This window comes from Amblyomma mixtum, chromosome 10 (genome assembly GCF_055824585.1).
Source record: "Amblyomma mixtum isolate Tamu chromosome 10, ASM5582458v1, whole genome shotgun sequence".
Taxonomy (NCBI): domain Eukaryota; kingdom Metazoa; phylum Arthropoda; class Arachnida; order Ixodida; family Ixodidae; genus Amblyomma; species Amblyomma mixtum.
The window spans coordinates 92,619,132-92,638,752 of record NC_143021.1 but is presented as its reverse complement, the minus strand read 5'-3'; the positions used below and the strand labels follow the sequence as shown (position 1 = coordinate 92,638,752).

Sequence of the window (19,621 nt, the reverse complement as noted above, 5' to 3'; positions counted from 1 at the left end):
ACCGAGCTCAAATGCAGGATTACTGTGTAATCGGGGAAGTCGCGTTGCCTTCTGCCTTGAAAAAGATGTCAGGTATGTTCTATATTGTCACGTTGTAGTGACGGCAGTCCAGCGGTCAGGAAGACACCATCAAGTTTTGCAAACGAAGCTCTTTATTTGGGCTGACTTGCGCCCGCAAAAGAACTTATTCACTCGGCGGCGGCGTAAGCAACAAGCGTGCTCGTCAGTCGTCGAAGCACGAATGCCCACTGCTCGTGGCATCGTTCAATTTAAAGCCGGCAAGGAAACTTCCAGATAACAGGCCGAGATCATCTAGAGTAATCCGGAAACACGTAGATGCAGCTGTTCATGGCTGTGAACAATCTAGATTAGACCGGTCGCTTCTCGCGTCACGAACAAAAATGATAACACCCCTTTTCGGCGGCCTTGCACGAAAGAACGGACGCTAGAAAGATACGTGGCATTACCACCCTTCCAAAGAAGCATCGTCTCGATGCTTTATAATGAAATGAAACACGGAGAATGCTTCGAGAACTTAGAGTTATTTAGCGTTCCAAATAAGGTGTAAGGGCAGCGGTAAAAGCTTCAAGTCTGGCCGTGTCGTCGTCGTCGTCGGTGTTGTCGTCGTAGGGATCATCGTCGTCGTAGGGATCGTCGTCGTCGTAGGGATCGTCGTCGTCGTAGGGATCGTCGTCGTCGTAGGGGTCGTCGTCGTCGTAGGGGTCGTCGTCGTCGTAGGGGTCGTCGTTGTCGTAGAGGTAGTCGTTGTCGTAGAGGTAGTCGTTGTCGTAGAGGTAGTCGTTGTCGTAGGGGTCGTCGTTGTCGTAGGGTTCGTCGTCGTCGTAGGGGGCATGGTCTTCTGTTCTCGTCAATGGAGGATCTTAGTTCTTGCGCTCAGAAGCAACCTCACCTCCAGAGGCTGCTTTATTCAGTTTAACCTTCGGGGGCTGGGGAAGCGTCCACGCACTGCGTAGCCTCGGCTAGGAGATACTTAGCGCGGTGACGATGGCGACGGAGAACGCGATAGGCGGCTCGGCGATGAGTATCCATCCCGACGCAAAAAATCCTCGATTTCGGCTGGTCGCTGGCCGGGTCGGGGTCGTGGGGCGTCGTAAGGGAACCCTCGGATGCCCATTCTCCTGTATGGGCAATGCCGGACAATGTGACCGGCTTCTCCGCAGTGGAAGCATTGTGGGCGGCGCTGGTCGGGTGTTCTCCACTCGACGCATTTCCTCGGCCGTGTACGACGCTCGTAGGACGGGCGAGTTGGGGCGAGAGGGCGGCGCTCCAGCGCCGCTGGCTAAGGGCGATAAGGGCTTGGGTCCCGTCGTCGAGGTACAGGACGGCGCACTGCTGCGGCGTAAGTCATGGCTGTAGGCTCCAGAGGCTGCGTGGTAGACTGGAATCAGGTCTTCCGGCGAATAACTCAAAGGGCTGGCGTCACGACTTGCAGGGGTTGTCCGGTACCTGGAAGGCTACCCAGTACCTCCACCAGATGTCACGTTGTAGTGACGGCAGTCCAGCGGTCAGGAAGACACCATCAAGTCTTGCAAACGAAGCTCTTTATTTGGGCTGACTTGCGCCCGCAAAAGAACTTATTCACTCGGCGGCGGCGTAAGCAACAAGCGTGCTCGTCAGTCGTCGAACCACGAATGCCCACTGCTCGTGGCATCGTTCAATTTAAAGCCGGCAAGGAAACTTCCAGATAACAGGCCGAGATCATCTAGAGTAATCCGGAAACACGTAGATGCAGCTGTTCATGGCTGTGAACAATCTAGATTAGACCGGTCGCTTCTCGCGTCACGAACAAAAATGATAACACCCCTTTTCGGCGGCCTTGCACGAACGAACGGACGCTAGAAAGATACGTGGCAATATGCAGCTAGACACGAGCTCGAGACTGAAGAGAAATAATATTATCCTGAATTGCCAGAAGAAGCATCCAGGATGGAGCGAAATCGATATGCAGAACTAAACAAGCATTCGAAGAAATCTGTCGTGTTGTTAAAAAATTGATAAACTGCTACATAATTACAAAGTGAACACCACCGACACTGCTGCGGCAGAACACAGAGGGTGACATGAAAAGTTTTAACACTAGAAGTGTTTATACGAGATAAAACACTAAAAGATAAAACACTAAAACACTAAAGTAACACTAAAAGTGTAGATACGAGATAGGTATCTAGGTCGAAAACTTATTTATCGCGACGAGAAATATAGATTCGTCGAAGGAGCTCCATTTGCTTGAATTGCAGCATCTGCCTAGCGACTTTGATTAGGGTGAGAGGATAGCGTTTATCTGATTTCTAATGAGTGGGATTTCGCTTACATCCACTCGTGCATCGATGACCGCAAGCAGGCATAAATTCTTTAGTGTCGGTTCCAAGTGCAACACGTGAAGATCGGTCATCGTCGCTTCCTCCTCAATAATCTCCCCTTCCTGCATATGCGCTACCGGGCCATAGCCGCCGAAGAGAAACACTCTTTCGCCAGTAATGCAGCAGCCTGGAAACCACCTGGAAGACGGGCCTAAGCCCCACGGCTTCACCTCAGTCCAGCACGATGTCTCAGGGTCGTACTTGTGCATGTCTGCACAGAAAGTGTCCCGAAGTTGGTTGAACCCACCAAAGATGTACAGCTCGCCTCTGTAGACAAACGCTGAATGCCCGTGCCGACCCACGGGAGGAACGCCCTGTACGTGTGAACGCACCCAGGTCGAGGTGGTTGTTTCCAGGTAGAATAATGAGTTGACGTTTTCAAAGCGACCTGCGAGAAAAGTGGCAGCTAAGCCGCCACCCCACACGTACATGCAGGTCCCGATTGCAGAGGCTGTGTGGAACGATCGCGGAGCGAGGACCTCTCCACTGGTGCGGACGCGATGCCACTCCATGGTATCCAGGTCGAGCGCGCTGACGTCTTGGGAATCATGTGGGTCACCAAAAATATACATGCGATGACCGACCATGGAAGCTGAGGCGCCGTAATGCGGTGTCGGCGCCTCACCGTTCACTTGAGGGCAGCTCCATGACATGGTGTTGGTGTCGAAACTGTAAAGGACGCTGTCCGACTCCCAGCCGTTCTGTAAGCCCCAAAGGTACGCGCAGTGACCATAGGCGACAACGGTGCGACGAAAAATGCTATTCGGCTGGCCATTCAACGGCGAATGTGTTAGCACGATATACCACTGCGACGTTGCAGGGTCGAAGATGGACACGTCGACGATGTTCCTTAAGGGGTGAGGCCCGTCCTCGTGAAAAGAGCCGAACGAGTATACCTTGCCGTTGATAGAAACGGCACGTTGGTTGAGTTGCTCTGGAACACTACTCAGTCGCACCGTCCACATCTTGACGGGGCAGTTAGTGCTCTGATAATCACGGCGCGATCGTCCCAGCGATTCTGCCGACCTCACGTGGCCTTTCCTGAAACATTGATATGGTGGCCGGTTTCCACAGCGCGTGTGGCAGCGATGATTTCAAGGGTGACTATGTTTGTCATATATTAGAATATTTTGGTTATTTCATGATGCGCGAGTGTATTAACGTTGCACGAATAATCTGCATACTGTAAAGTTGCTGTCGCCGAGAAAAAAGAACGAAAACCGTAAGAGCTATCACAAAGGCGCTTCAGCGATTTTTCCAGCCTGTTCCTGACCGAAAACTTTCTGGACGCTACGAGCCACGTCGTTAATGCTTCCCAGTTGACTCTTTATTAGACACTTTTAGCTGAGCTGACCGGTTTTGCGGCCCGCTACCCAGCTGAGCGGGGCGGACGCTGAAGTGCCCATGCGCAGTACGCTCCCCGCTAGCGGGTCAGCGGTGTGGCGCCTCCGCTCTGCAAGCGCGCCGGTTTAGTGCAGCATCTTATCGTATCGAAATGGCTCCAGTTTACCGGTTATTTCAAGATGTTTGCTTTTGGCTCGACGGTCGCGTCTGAGAGCGCTTTCCAGTTTCACTGTATCAAGCGCTCATTTTCTGCACTACACTCGTTTAAAGCGCTTCAAAATTGACAAAGATCGCTCTGTGCACTGCGGCGTAGTCAGGGTGAATCCTTTCGAGCGCCGGTGAGCGCATGTGGAAGCGGGTGGCTGAAAATGCCGCAGTAGTAACCAAGCGCGATTGGACGTTGCGAGCTGCGAAAAACGGCATGGACCTCCGTACGGGCTACACCAGCAAAATGCAGAGCAAATATGGGAAAGTCGCCCCCTTCACGCACGTCTCAATTTATTTTGCTAATGAGCAGACGTTCGTGTACTCATATCCAGAAGTGTTCACCCCGACAATCTGCATACGTTTCCAAATTAAGTGATCGTCTATTTATCTCCACTTTAGTAGCGCCAAACGGAACATGCACTGCCGCAGTACACTGTAAAAAAAAATGCTCCACAGTACAGAGAAACCCGCTGGTAATGCGTTGCCGGAGGGTTTTCCGCAACATGAATACAACGACTCCGTCCGACGGTTGTCACATTCTTGGTAACAGAAAGTTACGCTATGCTATTCACGAGAATGAAATCGTTTCTTTGCAACGAATGCTTCTGTTGTGTTCTTATTAAAGGTCCCGTAATGTGTATGCATACTTCCTCCGTTCATTTGGAAGTCATCTGATCTAGAACGAAAATAATCTGCATTGTAATTATGTACTATCGAGAGCAAAAATAACAGACCCCTGCCAGCGCGTGCCAATCCGCGCCAAACTGCATGCGAGCACCGCCTGACGAAGCGCTCCTAGTGCCGAGACCAGCGCAGTGGCGTGCGCCCATCTCGAGGAGCGCTACGCATTGCGTGCCACTGCGCTCGTCTCGGCATCTGGAGTTCTTCGTCAAGCGGCGCTTGCATGCAGTTTGGCACAGATCAGCATGCGCTGGCAGGGGTCTGTTATTTTTGCTCTCGATAATACTTTCAGTAGTACATGCACATGCATCTGTGTATAGCTTCTGCCCAGAATGTTCACTGCAGATAAAGCAGTCCAGAGGCCGAGGAAATAAGTATTATGTACAAGACTTTCATGCATATTATGTATTGCACATGTACAAAGAATGCAACTTAGAATGAAAGAGTGGCAAGTGTTTGGTTGAGTACAAGTACATACGTTTTATTTTCATGACAAATTGCACACATTGTACCTCTAAACATTGCTGTCGGATTCATCTGAAAAGATAAAAAAATCCTCATTTAGTAGCCACACAACACCTATTATAAATTTCACAAATACATTTGAACCATTTGCTATTGAACAATCGGCTTTCGTAGAAGCTTGCAAAAGCCATTTACTGAGAACCAAACCAACGTGATTCATTGCCTAAAATTCATTTCTCATAACAGTAAACAGCCAAAACCACAGGGCCAGGAAGAAGCAGACAAAATGCGCTTACTCGGACACCACTGTGTGCATGAAAGTCTTTACGGTTGTCAACAATTTTGTGCAAATAGAAAGTAGCTAAGGATGGGTGCCAAATACAATTCAATGCAGATGCTTTTCATTACATAGTACTCAATGCACAACTTAGCGAGCAAGGAACATTGGTAATACCTGAAAAAGGCCAGACACTTGCCCACAAGCATGATGATGATTGTGATTTTTGATGGCGCGAGGGAATCTGAGGACAAAGAGCACCATGGCACAAGGTATTTTCTTCATCTCAAGGTGGGGCAATGAACCATTTGGCAGGCATTTCACCCTAAAGAAGACGAGCACCAGGTGAGGAGAAAGCTTGTACCCATTGGATTGGTGGTTACCCAGCCCTTGCCCACAAGCAATCAGGAAGCATACTTCCCCGAAACCTTATGCTTTCAGTCATAATTTCCATTATCTCAGTATCTGCAAGAAAATGTACTAATCTCTGATGTCAGTGAAAATGCAGTCACAGGTGCTGGTTGCAGCTCACTAAGGTATTCAAATATCTCTGCAGTGTGCCTCACAAGGAACAGATGCTTAAGTTTCCACAAAGGGCTCTTTGCAGAAATTTAACCGAAGGCTGCTGCTATGTTAACCTTTTTAAAATGATGGCCCAGGAAGACAAAGTGTCGTCATGTGTCTGATGTAGAAAAAGGATGAAGGCATGAATCTTTCAGCTTCTTCAACAGCTGTGATGTGTTTGTAACTGGTATTGCTTGGTTTGGTTTGGTTATTAGGGTTTAACGTCCCAAAGCAACTCGGGCTATGAGGGATGCCGTGTTGAAGGGCTCCGGAAATTTCGACCACCTGGGGTTTTTTAACGTGCACTCACATCACACAGCACACGGGCCTCTAGAATTTCTCCTCCATCGAAATTTGGCCGCCGCGGCCGGGATCGAACCCGCGTCTTTCGGGTCAGCAGCCGAGCGCCGTAACCACTGAGCCACCGCGGCAGGGCTGTTGCTGGTATTGCTTCGCACAGCTTCAGTCTTCTCTTTGACATTTCGCGAAATCATTCCAAATCTGTGAAAGATCTCGCTCGCAAACATTTTGGTTCTAATGAAGGAGCAAAAAAAGACCCATGTCCTAGGCCTTTTTTTTTTGTGGCACTAAAGGAAGGCTCGCTCTTAGGGTCATTATTACGAAGAGTTCCATGTGGCAACAAACTTTGAAAGAATTTCTGCAAGGGCTGAGTGTTCTGAAGCCTAGGAATTTCTCATGAAGCGCCCTGTAGATTGAGTGCTCTGAAGCCTAAGAATCTCTCATGAGGTGCCCTGTAGATGCATCAGAACACCTCAGTGAGCTGTTACTGGGCCCTGTGAGTGCTCTGTCACTTGACATCAAGGGTATGTACTTTTCCTCGACGCATGCAGTGATGATGTATATGTCGAGCGAAAGCATAAAAGACTTCGAAGAGTTGCGCTTCCAGATTGCTTGCGGAGGAAAGCACAAGAGTCTGGCCATGCTCAGCTGTTACCTTTGCTTTTTGCTTGCTGAGTTCTGCAGTGAGTACTACGTAATGACAGCAGGTATCTGCATCGACTCATGTTTAACATCTTTCTGTGCGACCTCCATCTTGCACGACATGACAGGCAACTCCATAATGCCCTTCATGCACCGAGTGTCAGTGTGTTCGGTCAGCTTCCTGGTCCTGTGTTTTCTGTTCTTAAATTTATTACTGCCTTCATTCTCCACTCCATGAAGCCTGAATATGCTACACTGGGTTTTCATATATTGGAGGCACTCAGGTCGCAAGCCATGCTTACTATATTCAGCACATAAGCGTACATGTGAGACAAATCATTTATAACCAATTTTAACAGTGGTATTTCGTGCAAGAATATCTAAATGCTACTCAATTTTTGCTCAAACTTTCAGATACACACTCTTATTCAGATTAAAAACATAATTTGGCTGCTGTGCTCTCGTGATGCCAGGTCCTGAGTTTGCATCAGTAGCTTGGAATAGTGCCTCTGTTACCTCTGGCAATGAAATCGAAAATGTTCAGCGGAAGATTGTATGCATCCTTTGTGATAGATATATTGAGCGCTGTCGTTTCTAAGACTACCGACTTTCTTCTAGTAGACCTTGGTATGTCTACTCTTTATGACAGGTGACTCACGCGTGACATGCATTTTCTACATAAAGTTGTGCTTGGCTCTATTGACTGTGAGCAGTTATTGATGTCACTGCGATTTCGTGTGCCTCAGGGAAAAACCACCAAATACTATGATAGATTTTATCCTGACATGCATGCCATTTCACCAATGACTTATTTGCAAATAATACAATTCAACTTTTTATGACACAGAAACATTTGCCTAATTTGCTGTTTTCATTGTTCATTTCATAATGCTTGTTTTTCTTTACTATTATTATCATCGTATTTGTGACCATATTTCTGTATTATGTCTGTTCACGCCATGGTATTTGTATTGACTTAGTGTGCACTCGTTTCGGCCAATTGGCTGTTCAGGCACATTTAAAACAAAATATCTACCTATCCATTTAAGCAGAAGCACAGCACCGCCGCCGCGGTGGCTCAGTGGCTACGGTGCTCGGCTGCTGGCCCGAAAGACGCGGGTTCGATCCCGGTCGCGGCGGTTGAATTTCTTTGGAGGAGAAATTCGAGGCCCGTGTACTGTGCGATGTCAGTGCACGTTAAAGAACCCCAGGTGGTCGAAATTTCCGGAGCCCTCCACTACGGCGTCTCTCATAGCCTCAGTCGCTTTGGGACGTTAAACCCCATAGACCAACCGACCAGCACAGCACCAAGGTACACACCAACTGTTTGAAGCACTGTGCGCAAGTTCTCGTGCCGAGATGAATACAGGTACTTTGGAATGCATACTGTCCAAGTCTTCATCATGCCATGCCACTTCGACTCTCTGGTAGCAAAATTTTCCACTAAAAAAAAGAGCAATTTTGTTTGTGTTAGACTAGTAATATTAAATTTTACTATATACTAGGTACTTCGCATCATTCTACCCAGACTAAACCATACACCAGTGACCATCATGTTTTTAATTTTGTTGTATATGATCACAAAATATGGTGTAATTAACATGTTAGAAATTCTGGTCAAAATAAATCTGACAAAGTGTTGTTTAAAAAAATCTGGGCACAAGGAAGAAGGAAGCTAGCCAGATAGCCTGGACGAATGTTTTCAGTTTCTTGCAAGCATCAGTACCCTTGCACACAAAGTGTACAATTTAGAGGGTTTACCCTTCCAGAATGGAATTTCATGCTGCAAACATCTAGCTATGCGAAAAAAAATTTTTAACTTCCATTCCAGACAAAGGAAAGAAAATTCCTCTGGTTTTTCTTCACAAGCCTCTGCAAGTATACAATTCAGTGAATCTGCTCTGCAAGTACGTGAACCTACCAGCACGAGACAATGACAAGAAAGGAGACAAAGCAGGCGCTGACTCGCAACTGAAGTTTATTGAAGTAAACAGGGAGTACATAGAAAAGCCAAACAACACCACAAACCACACAGTTACAGATAAGCTATACCACAACATGAGTAAAAGATCGCCCTTAACTTTCCTCTCATCTAGATAGTCCAACTCGTTGCATATTAACACGATGGACAGCACACTCACAGATTTGTCACCGAGTCATAAGATGTGTCTAGCCTCGATAATTTTCCGGTTAATCTGCTCCAAATGTATCGCCAAAGTGAGTGTTGCCAAAAGGAATGGCTAACAGCCTTCACATTCCTTGCGATGTAAGATAAGTTAGAACCCCTACCAATATCCAAATATCTCTTGTGCTCCCGTAGTCTTACATTCACACACCTTCGAGTTTGACCAACATAAACCCAACCCAAAGATAACAGTATCCAATACACCACATACATTTTACAAGGCACATATGCTTTTCCCGGACCAAATTCATAAATTTATTCTTAATTTTACAGATTGTAGACAACTTATTAGGGGCCAAGAGCACCATTTCTGCGTCATAACTTCTGACCACATTTTTCAAATTGTGCGACAATCTACGTATGTACAGTAACACAGTCGATCTTTTGGCATCTCGAGGCTGGCCCCGGCCGTATCCTGCCAATCCCTGTGAAGGGGTTTTAGCTTTAACATGCTAAAGAGAAGAATAGTGCAGCATCAAGTAATAAGGACAGCAGGACAGCAAGCACACACACAAGTGCCAACCTAGGAGCGGATACAGAATCCAAGAGCACGTGCTTGACAATCAGCACCGATAGTCAAGGAAATGAGAAAACACTGATTTGAACATTCAAGATTGAATGAGCCCGATCCTTGACTGCCAACACTGAATGTCAATCACACGCTCTTGGATTCTGTATCCGCTACAAGGTTGGAACTAATGCGTGTGTGCTCTCCTGCTGTCCTCGTTACATGATGCTGCGCCATTCTTACCTTTAGCATGTCTGACCAACTTGGTCAATCTTATACGCTCAGCTTTAACAATTTATCACACACTCCTGCAATAGCATGGTTGGGGAATAATGCTTTCGTAAGCCTTAAAATTTGCTCTTGGAGACCACTTGTCATGCTGTGAAAGCATCAATTCATCTAGCGAGCCTAGCCTAGATGATACAATCCTATCTTTCACTAGCGTAGAATGGTTCGGCCAATAGTCAAGTAGCTGCTTGACACTCCTGGGTGAATATCGGCAGCATACATGGCATGTGCAGAACATCAAGGTGAAGCCCAGAAACCGCAGCTCTTTTTGATGGGACATTTCCTCCAAGGAAAACCTAAGACAAAGAAAGGCCTTGCTCCTTAAACAACTTGACAATATGCACAGGTCCCACACTATCGCAACCTTTTGTAAAAGACCAGAAAATCAGATGCAGTGAAAGATTTTCCCCCAGCCCAGCACAAGTTCTTGGCAATCACTCCATCCACCCTGCTTAAGAGAATATTACTTAGCACAGAGGCATTCAATCGATACATATACTGGACTTTTGAACATATGCCGCACAGCCATACTCCAGAAACATGCTCTTCAAATAAAAGTAGGTAAGTCCAAAAAAAAGACTATTACGCACCTGTTCCTAAACACAAGCTCATCATTGTGCTCCGATATACACATTCACAAGCTTTTCATAAGGTCCTCATACGGGATGGAATAAAATAGTTCTACATCGACACTAACCGCCAGACAATCCGCTGGATTGCCATTCTTTAGATACTCAACCACGCTGCGAAGTAGACAGATGCTTTTGCAAATAACCAGACAAAATTTTGCAAGAACCCTTTTCTGAAATTTATCTGAAGAGCATGCTAGTGAATAGCATTTATTTTAAGAGCATGGTTGTAGAGTATTGTAGTGTGGTATGTGTTCAAAAATCTGGTTCGAAGATGGGCCTTGTGCTAAGAGATATTTTAAGTAGGGTGGATAGAATGATTGTCAAGGACTTGCATGGACTGGGGAAAAATCTTTTGCTATGTTGATGATTTTCTGGTCTTTTGAAAAGGTTCTGATAATTTGGGACGTGAACATATTCTCAAGCTGTTTAAGGAGCAAGGCCTTTGTCTTAAGTTTACCTTGGAGCAAATGTCGCCACAAAAAGAGCTGCGGTTTCTGGACCTTACCTTGATGATCTGCACACACCATGTGTGCTGGTAATATTCACCCAGGAGTGTTAAGCTGCTACTTGGACACAGGTTGGCTATTACAAGCTAGTGAAATATAGCATTGGACTGTCAAGCCTGGGCTCAGAATTGATGAAGTCATGCTTTCACAGCATGACGACTAGTTTCCAAGAGCACATTTTAGGTTAATGAACGCAGGATTTCCTAACCATGTTATTCCAAGAGCATACAATAAATTGTTAAAGAAGCCGAAAGTTTTTCACGGCGACCGGCGCAATCAGGCCGGGGCCAGACAGCGAGATGCCAAAAGACCGGTTGTGTTACCGAACGTACATAAATTGTCGCACAAATAGAAAAATGCGGCCAGAAGGTATGATGGAAAATCAATTTTCTTTGCACCTAATAAGTTGTTTAAAATATGTAAAATTGTTAAGAATAGTTCTGTGAATGTGGCTAGAGAAAAGTACACATGTGGAGTGAAATGCATATATACCTTGTAAAATGAACATGGTATCAGACACTATATCTTGTGGTCGGGTCTATATAGGTCAAACTGGAAGGTGTATCAATGTAAGATTACAAGAGTACAAGAGGGTAGGGGTTCTAACTTTTCTGTATATTGCAAGGGATGTGAAGGCTGCTACCCTTTCCTTTTGGCAGCACACATTTTGGCAGTAAATTCAGAGAAAATTAAATGGTAGATTACTGAGGCTAGACACACCTTACGACTCGGTGACTAATGTGCAAGTGTGTTGTCTATCGCACTAACACGCAATGAGTTGGACTATCTCGATCAAAGGAATGTTCAGGGGCATTGACTCATGTTGTCATGTATGCTTATCTGTAATTGTGTGGTTTGTGGTGTTGCTTGGGTTCTTCATGTATTCCCTATTCACTTCTATAAACTTTGGCCGCGACTCAGCGACTGTCTTGTCTCTTGTCTCGTCTTTCACACTGGTAGATTCACCATGATGTCTCACCTCTGCAGAAATCCAACATGACATTTTCCTCTTCACACTTGAGGTTCAGTGCATAATAAGGCCAACGCCAGTCATCCGCAAGAAAAGTTCATGGCTCCATTAACACCGCCTCCTGCTTACAAGACACAGTGCGGCATTCATTGTAGATTCTACCTGCAACACAGAACGCAAAGTTTTAGTTTGAGTGGACTAACTAGAAAAGTAGCACAAAATATCTACAGCCAAACGGCCAAGCTGAAAGAAATTGAGGGTAGTGTAATAGTGAATATACTGATATAGTTTTGTGTAACATCTTCTATTCATATAAAATGTACACTTTGTTTTCTTATGCTGACGCCTGGGTACGCTATTTTGTGCACTTATTGCATGGGCCCGAACTAGCAGCTTGCTAAGGGCCCAGATGCTTTTATCACCCTGTTTGTATAACCTTCATCCAAAGTGAATAAACTGATACTGATATAGCATGCAAGATATATGCATGATATATTGTGATATTCAACACTGCTACCATTGGCTTAGCCAACTATTATGCATAACAAAAAATGCAGTATCACATAAATACTGATACAGTACTATTAGTGTTAATATTAGCAGTGCAGGTTCAATAAAAAAAAAGGGGCCTAGTGCCAGCTGCCATTCCCACAGCAGGCTTGTGACCAATCGCCAGTTTAAAGGAAAAAGGAATGACTGAAAAGGAAGAGAGCCAGTAGGAAGGAAGACAGGCATAAAAGGACTTATGATACAATAGGCAGGCAAAGTTATTTAGACAGCAACCACAAAAGAAACATTAACACCCAAGTAAAGATGTACAAGACCAACCATACCATTGTGCAGAGTGGATAACTTGTTAACCTCATTTAGCCCAAAATATATTTTCATATATACTTGTGCTATAAAGTGATTACATTCATGAATAGCATAACTGACCGACTGAAACCAAAACAGGGATGAAGGGCGGTGAATGAGCCTTAGGCGTGATGCTTTTACCTTCCTAGTGGTACACAGAAGGATCATTCAGTTGAACATCGGGTCTTTGAGATTAATATGTATTTTAATATTAGCGGAAAAATAGAAGTAGTAACAACAAAGCAAGCAATGTAGGTGAACATTGTTCTATGCACATGAGAAAAAAAGCATTATGAATAACCAAGTATGCAATGTTTGTAGCTGCACATTTCTTCACACACGTGTCTAAAACATATGCGATGATTTGCCACAAGAGAGTGTCTCATTCAGATAGGGCACCTGCTATGGCAGTAGTGCACAATCAGGCTGGAATGAAATGCAAACAACGCCTATGAACAAGGCAAAATATTTCACCTGTGTGATTTCAGCTTGAGTATGCAGCTAGCCTGATTCTTGTTTCAGGTTAAGAGATCTACTTAATACACATATATGAACCCTTTCGAAATGTTTAGAAAAGTACTGCACATGTATGTTCGCATTTCATTCCGTCCTAACTGTAAATGCATAATGTGTGTCTAATGCATATCATTATCAGTCGAGGCTGTCACTTCCAACACCAAGCAGATATGTGAAACGTGTAAGAATTCCTTGAAGGCAAGAGTCTGGAGACAAGCTTCTAGACCCACTTTGAAGGATGTAGATTTGGTGTTTAGTGCGGCATATAATTACTTCTGCATTAATAGCGAGCATGTAAGGCCAATACAGGGTGCTTCTGAATTTGGTCGCCTAAAATTTGCTTGGGAGAACGCAAAATAATGCTAAAGAGCAATCTATAGACACAATATTGCATGCTGAATAAACAACAAGAAAAAAAGAAGGCAATGCTCTGAAAGCACCTTCAATCATTCAAGACAAAAATGATGAGGCATGCTGATGCTGCTACTTGAACAATAGAAAAAAGCGACTACTGCTTACTTACAATGCTTTCTCTGAGCAAGCAATGAAAGAGAGCTGGAACTCATGAAACCTCACGTCATTCTTTTTACAAAAAGGAATTTAAAAGGTTGCAATGCAAGAATCCCTGCCATAATAGTATTCTCCTCACACTTGGGTTACACAAGCCAAGGCTTTTAACAGTATGTGTTTTTGCATGTGTTCATTCTGAAGCATTACCCGGTTGAAGCGACACAAAATATTTACGTCCCCATGAACCTGTGCGTTTAGCATAATCACAGAAAATATTTTTTACACTGGAGAGAAATACAACAGCATAGTGGCGTGACTGACACACAACAGGCTTCAGGGACAGTGCAAGACAATGATCTGAAATCCTACACAACAGACATGCGACATCACAATGGCTAAATCCTTGATAGTAGTATTTAACAGCCATCTAAATACTCGTGCGCAACAGGTGGGAGCACTTTACTGCGACGCAACAGTAAACCTTTGCCACTAGTCTAAACAAAAGTGCGCCTCATTGCGACTTCCACTAAACTTTTTTGCTCCCAGTGCAACAAAGCAAGTACACAGGGGGCTCGAATGGCAACGATACGATGTGTTAGGCTATCATGTCGTCATGTTAACATAAACAATGCATGTGGTCCCTGTTCCGGACTGCCAATCAGCCTCGAAAAGACAAAGATGCTTATAAAAAAAGAACACAGCAACAAGCTCTCAAACCTCACAGTGAATATAGAAGTAGCAGAACAATGTAACCTAGCCACTAGTTCGAAGCTAAGCAGCAGAAGAAAATATTTTAAGGCCAGGACTGAGCAAAGAGAAAATCATGGAGGAAACCTAAAAGCAGCAACAAGCAATGAGAGTGGAGTTGCCTTGATGTTCATTGTCAATACCTACTGCTCAAAGTAAAGCAAACCAGGGTATAAGAAATACAGCATTTCATACTATGCTTTGAGAAAATGCAGTGAGAATGAAACAGGGTAGAGACTTGTCTTATAAAATTTTCACTCTTTACTTTGCACCAGAGGAAAACAGAATTGTGTGCAGTTCACCTACTGCTTGGCACTGTCCTAGAAGGAATGAATCCAGGTTTTGAAAAGTCTACAGAGAGAATACTGATGCTGCATGTGCATTTCTCTCTAGACTCCCTCGTTTATTCCTTAACTTAGGTTCAGGAATCCACCGAGAGAAGTGAGACAGTTAGTGCCCCATTTCCTTTCCTCAAAAACCAATTTTAATTTCATTTCTGTCAACTGTCCTGAAATGTGTATAAGTTACCAATTTTTTTAGTGCCTAATTACATACTGTAATTTTTGCAAGGAATATGAGGTTGATGGACAGAAAAAAAAAAGTCTGGAATGGTACCTTTGGTAACTTGGCACCTGGACAAACAGCTGACCCACTGGGCGTCCCCAAGGGCTCTGCTGCGAGGCGTCCCTAGCAACAGTAGCCGGTTGTCCAGATCCAAAGGAACCACGCGAATGATTACTGAAAAGTTTAAGGACAGCAGATGCATGAACACAAAACAGCTTTTCAGCACTGTTGCAGTGGAATGAACGGTTCCAAATCTCTAGACCATACCTGGTAATAAATAAATTATCAGAAGACCATCTCGAGCGCAGAATGATCTCAAAGCACATTCGACACGCACTACCAATATGGACAGCCTGTGCTTAATTGAATCCAAAAGTTTACGCTGATCGACCAATGTTACTTCAAATAGAGACAGAAAGCGCATGCACGTTGTGCTGGTGAATACAAGGGGGGGTACTGCGCACAAAAAGACAAGGACAAGAAGATAACACAACAAGCGCAGACTCGCGACTAACTTTATTTGAAAACACGATACTCCTTTTATAGTTTCAAACTGTCACATCACACACATGTGGAAACCAAAAACCTTTCTTCATTCTGATACAGTTTGATAGACGGGTCACTTACGCAATCTTTATCCTTCAGTTTGATACAGAACGCCTCCGCCAACTCACGCGCCACCTGGTCACGGCTCCTCCTCAAAACTTTTGTATCTGTCAGCAAAGGCAGGCAAGGGTTATTGCGCGTAGCATCCGGGCATGCGCCACAATGCAGGGGTAAATTCGACCCTGTCCCTGATTTCATGGAAAGCTGGTGCTCTCTTAAGCGCTCATTCAGACATCGGCCTGTCTGGCCGATGTATACCCTGCCACAGGTGAGGGAAATCTGGTATACCACACCCGTCTGGCACCTGACAAATCGAGTGGCATGACGCTTCTCGCAGTCCGCTTTCCTCTTCCCTCCGGACATGACCTGAGGGCACAATGAGGCCAACTTGCATGGGGCGGTAAAAACTACCGGCACGCCGTAGCTTTTCGCCACGTTCTTCAAGTTGTGGGAAATTCTGTGAATATACGGTAGAACCGCTGGCCTCATTTCCTTAGAACGGCCACTATCCCGGCACGTCCTATCTTTCAGTTTGCGCAGAAGCTTCTCTGCCACTGCAACAATGATAGGAAAGATAGGACGTGCCGGGATAGTGGCCGTTCTAAGGAAATGAGGCCAGCGGTTCTACCGTATATTCACAGAATTTCCCACAACTTGAAGAACGTGGCGAAAAGCTACGGCGTGCCGGTAGTTTTTACCGCCCCATGCAAGTTGGCCTCATTGTGCCCTCAGGTCATGTCCGGAGGGAAGAGGAAAGCGGACTGCGAGAAGCGTCATGCCACTCGATTTGTCAGGTGCCAGACGGGTGTGGTATACCAGATTCCCCTCACCTGTGGCAGGGTATACATCGGCCAGACAGGCCGATGTCTGAATGAGCGCTTAAGAGAGCACCAGCTTTCCATGAAATCAGGGACAGGGTCGAATTTACCCCTGCATTGTGGCGCATGCCCGGATGCTACGCGCAATAACCCTTGCCTGCCTTTGCTGACAGATACAAAAGTTTTGAGGAGGAGCCGTGACCAGGTGGCGCGTGAGTTGGCGGAGGCGTTCTGTATCAAACTGAAGGATAAAGATTGCGTAAGTGACCCGTCTATCAAACTGTATCAGAATGAAGAAAGGTTTTTGGTTTCCACATGTGTGTGATGTGACAGTTTGAAACTATAAAAGGAGTATCGTGTTTTCAAATAAAGTTAGTCGCGAGTCTGCGCTTGTTGTGTTATCTTCTTGTCCTTGTCTTTTTGTGCGCAGTACCCCCCCTTGTATTCACCATGATTGACCGACTAGCCCAACAACGTACGCTCTTAAACGTTGTGCTGATGTTACCGTAAACATAACATGCGACGAGACACAGGGTTACAATAGAAACAAAAAACCGCTTTCAAAATCTGAGAACAAAATTAATTGCTCACCTTCTCACAAGTTCACCAAACCGGAGACGATGCCGTGTGGCTGCCGCCAGTCACTCGCGATGCACAGAAACAATAAAAATGAATGCCGCTGACTTTCCTTGAGCAATTTTCAGTCGATTAAATTTCAAACTGTTCGCACCGACCACCGTTCACCTCACCAAGCATGTGTGCACGGAGGAAGTAAAATTCATGCGGGCAAGTTAGTCGCGCAAAAAGCCGAGCACGATGCCATTTGCAGAGCTACGGTGGTGGCTAGCAGAGCTGCACGGGAAATTCATAGCATCATTCGCGTATTCGCATCCATGCTTACGTCGCTGACACCGCAAAAGCGCACCACCTTGAAAACATATCAGACGTATTTAATTTTACCGCAGCTTTTTTAGCTGACAACTTGAATGGTTTTACATATTAAAATTTTCTTTTCGTTTCATGAGCGTTGTTACCACAAGAGCGCAGTGCATGCAGCTTGGCCGTGACGAGTCGAAGCGCTAGCCAAGCCCGCAGTCGGAACCATGCGCGGAGTATGTGTGGTGTTGAGTAAACAGGTGCTTTAGAACGGTTTCTGTTCTTTCGTGTTCACTGCGTGCGTCCTGCGCGCTGTATTATCGTTACGGTGTGTGTATGTGTGCGGCCCGTACGCCGCAGTGGAGTGTACAACCGCTTGCTGTCCCATGCGGCATCGATGCATAGTAAAACGACCGCGCAGAATGTGCGTTACAATGCCAGTGGCCCTGCACGAAAGAGGAGACTTGAAGCCGGCGGAAAAGCTGCTCACCCTCGTGGGACTGCAAGAATCTGGCGAGGAACAGTCGACACGCGTTTCGGTGGATGATTGCGCTTATCAAGCTAAAAAATTCAGGACTGGCCAATAGCACTGATGAGCTGCTGCTGCTGCGTCATGATAAACACCTGTCTAATGTTTATTACAAGCTTGTTGGATGTGAACGTGGCCATGAGTGGTATTCGTCGAGCAGCGGCCCTCAGGAGGTGGAACCAGTCGATACCTGAAGACGATTACTGTTTGCCCACGCCCTGGCGCCTCGCTTCCAACCGCATGCGTTAGCGTTATTTATATCTGAATTTCACACGTAGTTAAACTTTCGCAAATATTACAGCCGCATCTTTCAAACGTGCCGTGTGAAGAGGACCCTTTTTCATGTTTTTTTGTGGGAGGGGGTGGGGGAATGAGCGGCTGCTCAAATGTCATTCTTTATTATTTTGAGCTTATTTTCATTATATTGTTACAGGTTCTATTTACAAATACTATTTACAAGGCAGGTCGAGAAGAGCCTGATGCGCCGGCGGCAGGATACTGGACTTTCTCTTCTTCTTCCAGCCGCCGCACGTCTTCTTTGTTCCTCAGAGCCCATGCGCAGCACGTGACATTTCCCCGTTCGCAGACGAAGCCCTCTGGGCCAGTGAATCAATCGGGATCCCGAGAGTGGAATGGCTTCAGCCGTGCGACATGCACGACCTGGGTTGTCCTTGAGCGGCGTCCTTGCGTTGATTGGGGAGAGATGACATAGTTGAGGTCATTGAGGCGAGCAACAACGATGAACGGGCCTGTGTAGTGGGATAGCAGCTTTTCTGATAAACCACGCTTGCGTAGGGGCGTCCACAACCATACAACGTCACCGGGCAGGTAGGAGACATCCTTGCGCCGGCGGTCATAACGCTGCTTAGGGCGATGCTGTGATGCCATGGTGCGTATCCGGGCAATCCGACGGGCTTCTTCAGCGCGACATAGAGTGTTGGCAATAGAAGGCTCGGTGTCGAGAGAGAAAGGTAAGATGCTGTCGAGGGAGCTTCGAGGCGGACGGGCATAAAGGAGGAAGAATGGGCTGTAACCAGTTATTTCATGCCTCGACGTGTTATAGGCGTATGTAATGAAGGGAAGCACGTCGTCCCAGTTCTTATGGCGGGAATCGACATACATGGCCAGCATGGTCGTGAGTGTTCGATTGGTACGTTCAACCAGTCCATTCGTCTGGGGGTGGTACGGCGTCGAGTGGCGAAAATGGCATGAACTAAGACGCAGAAGCTCTTCCACAATGTCTGCCGTAAACTGGCGACCGCGGTCACTGATAACAACTCGAGGAGGTCCATGCCGGAGGATGACAGCACGAAGAAGGAAGAGCGAGACCTCAGCAGCGGTGGCGCAAGGTAGGGCGGCGGTCTCACAGTAACGGGTGAGGTGATCAACGCGCACTATAATCCAGCGGTTACCGTTGGACGAGCGGGGAAACGGGCCGAGCAGATCGAGTCCAACTTGTTCATATGGCGTGCTTGGAGGTGGCACAGGATGCAGGCGTCCAGGCGAAGAAGTCGTGGGAAGCTTGAACCGCTGACACTGCACGCAGGTGGCCACGTAGCGCTGAACCATATGACGCATTTTTGGCCAGTAAAAACGTTATTTGATGCGGTTAAGGGTCCTGGCAAACCCCAAGTGCCCAGCCGTGACGTC

The 19,621-nt window shown here is 46.1% G+C and overlaps 1 long non-coding RNA gene across 1 annotated transcript; it reads right to left on the bottom strand.

The window, feature by feature from the left end:
* Positions 1–8,269: 8,269 nt before the first annotated feature.
* On the bottom strand, positions 8,270–15,573 carry LOC149326429 (uncharacterized). Its single transcript, XR_016286066.1, has 3 exons — positions 15,194–15,573; positions 11,960–12,112; positions 8,270–8,304 (listed from the first exon to the last, which is right to left on the bottom strand). It is a non-coding gene; the product is annotated as an uncharacterized LOC149326429 (long non-coding RNA).
* Between the last annotated feature and the right edge of the window lie 4,048 nt (positions 15,574–19,621).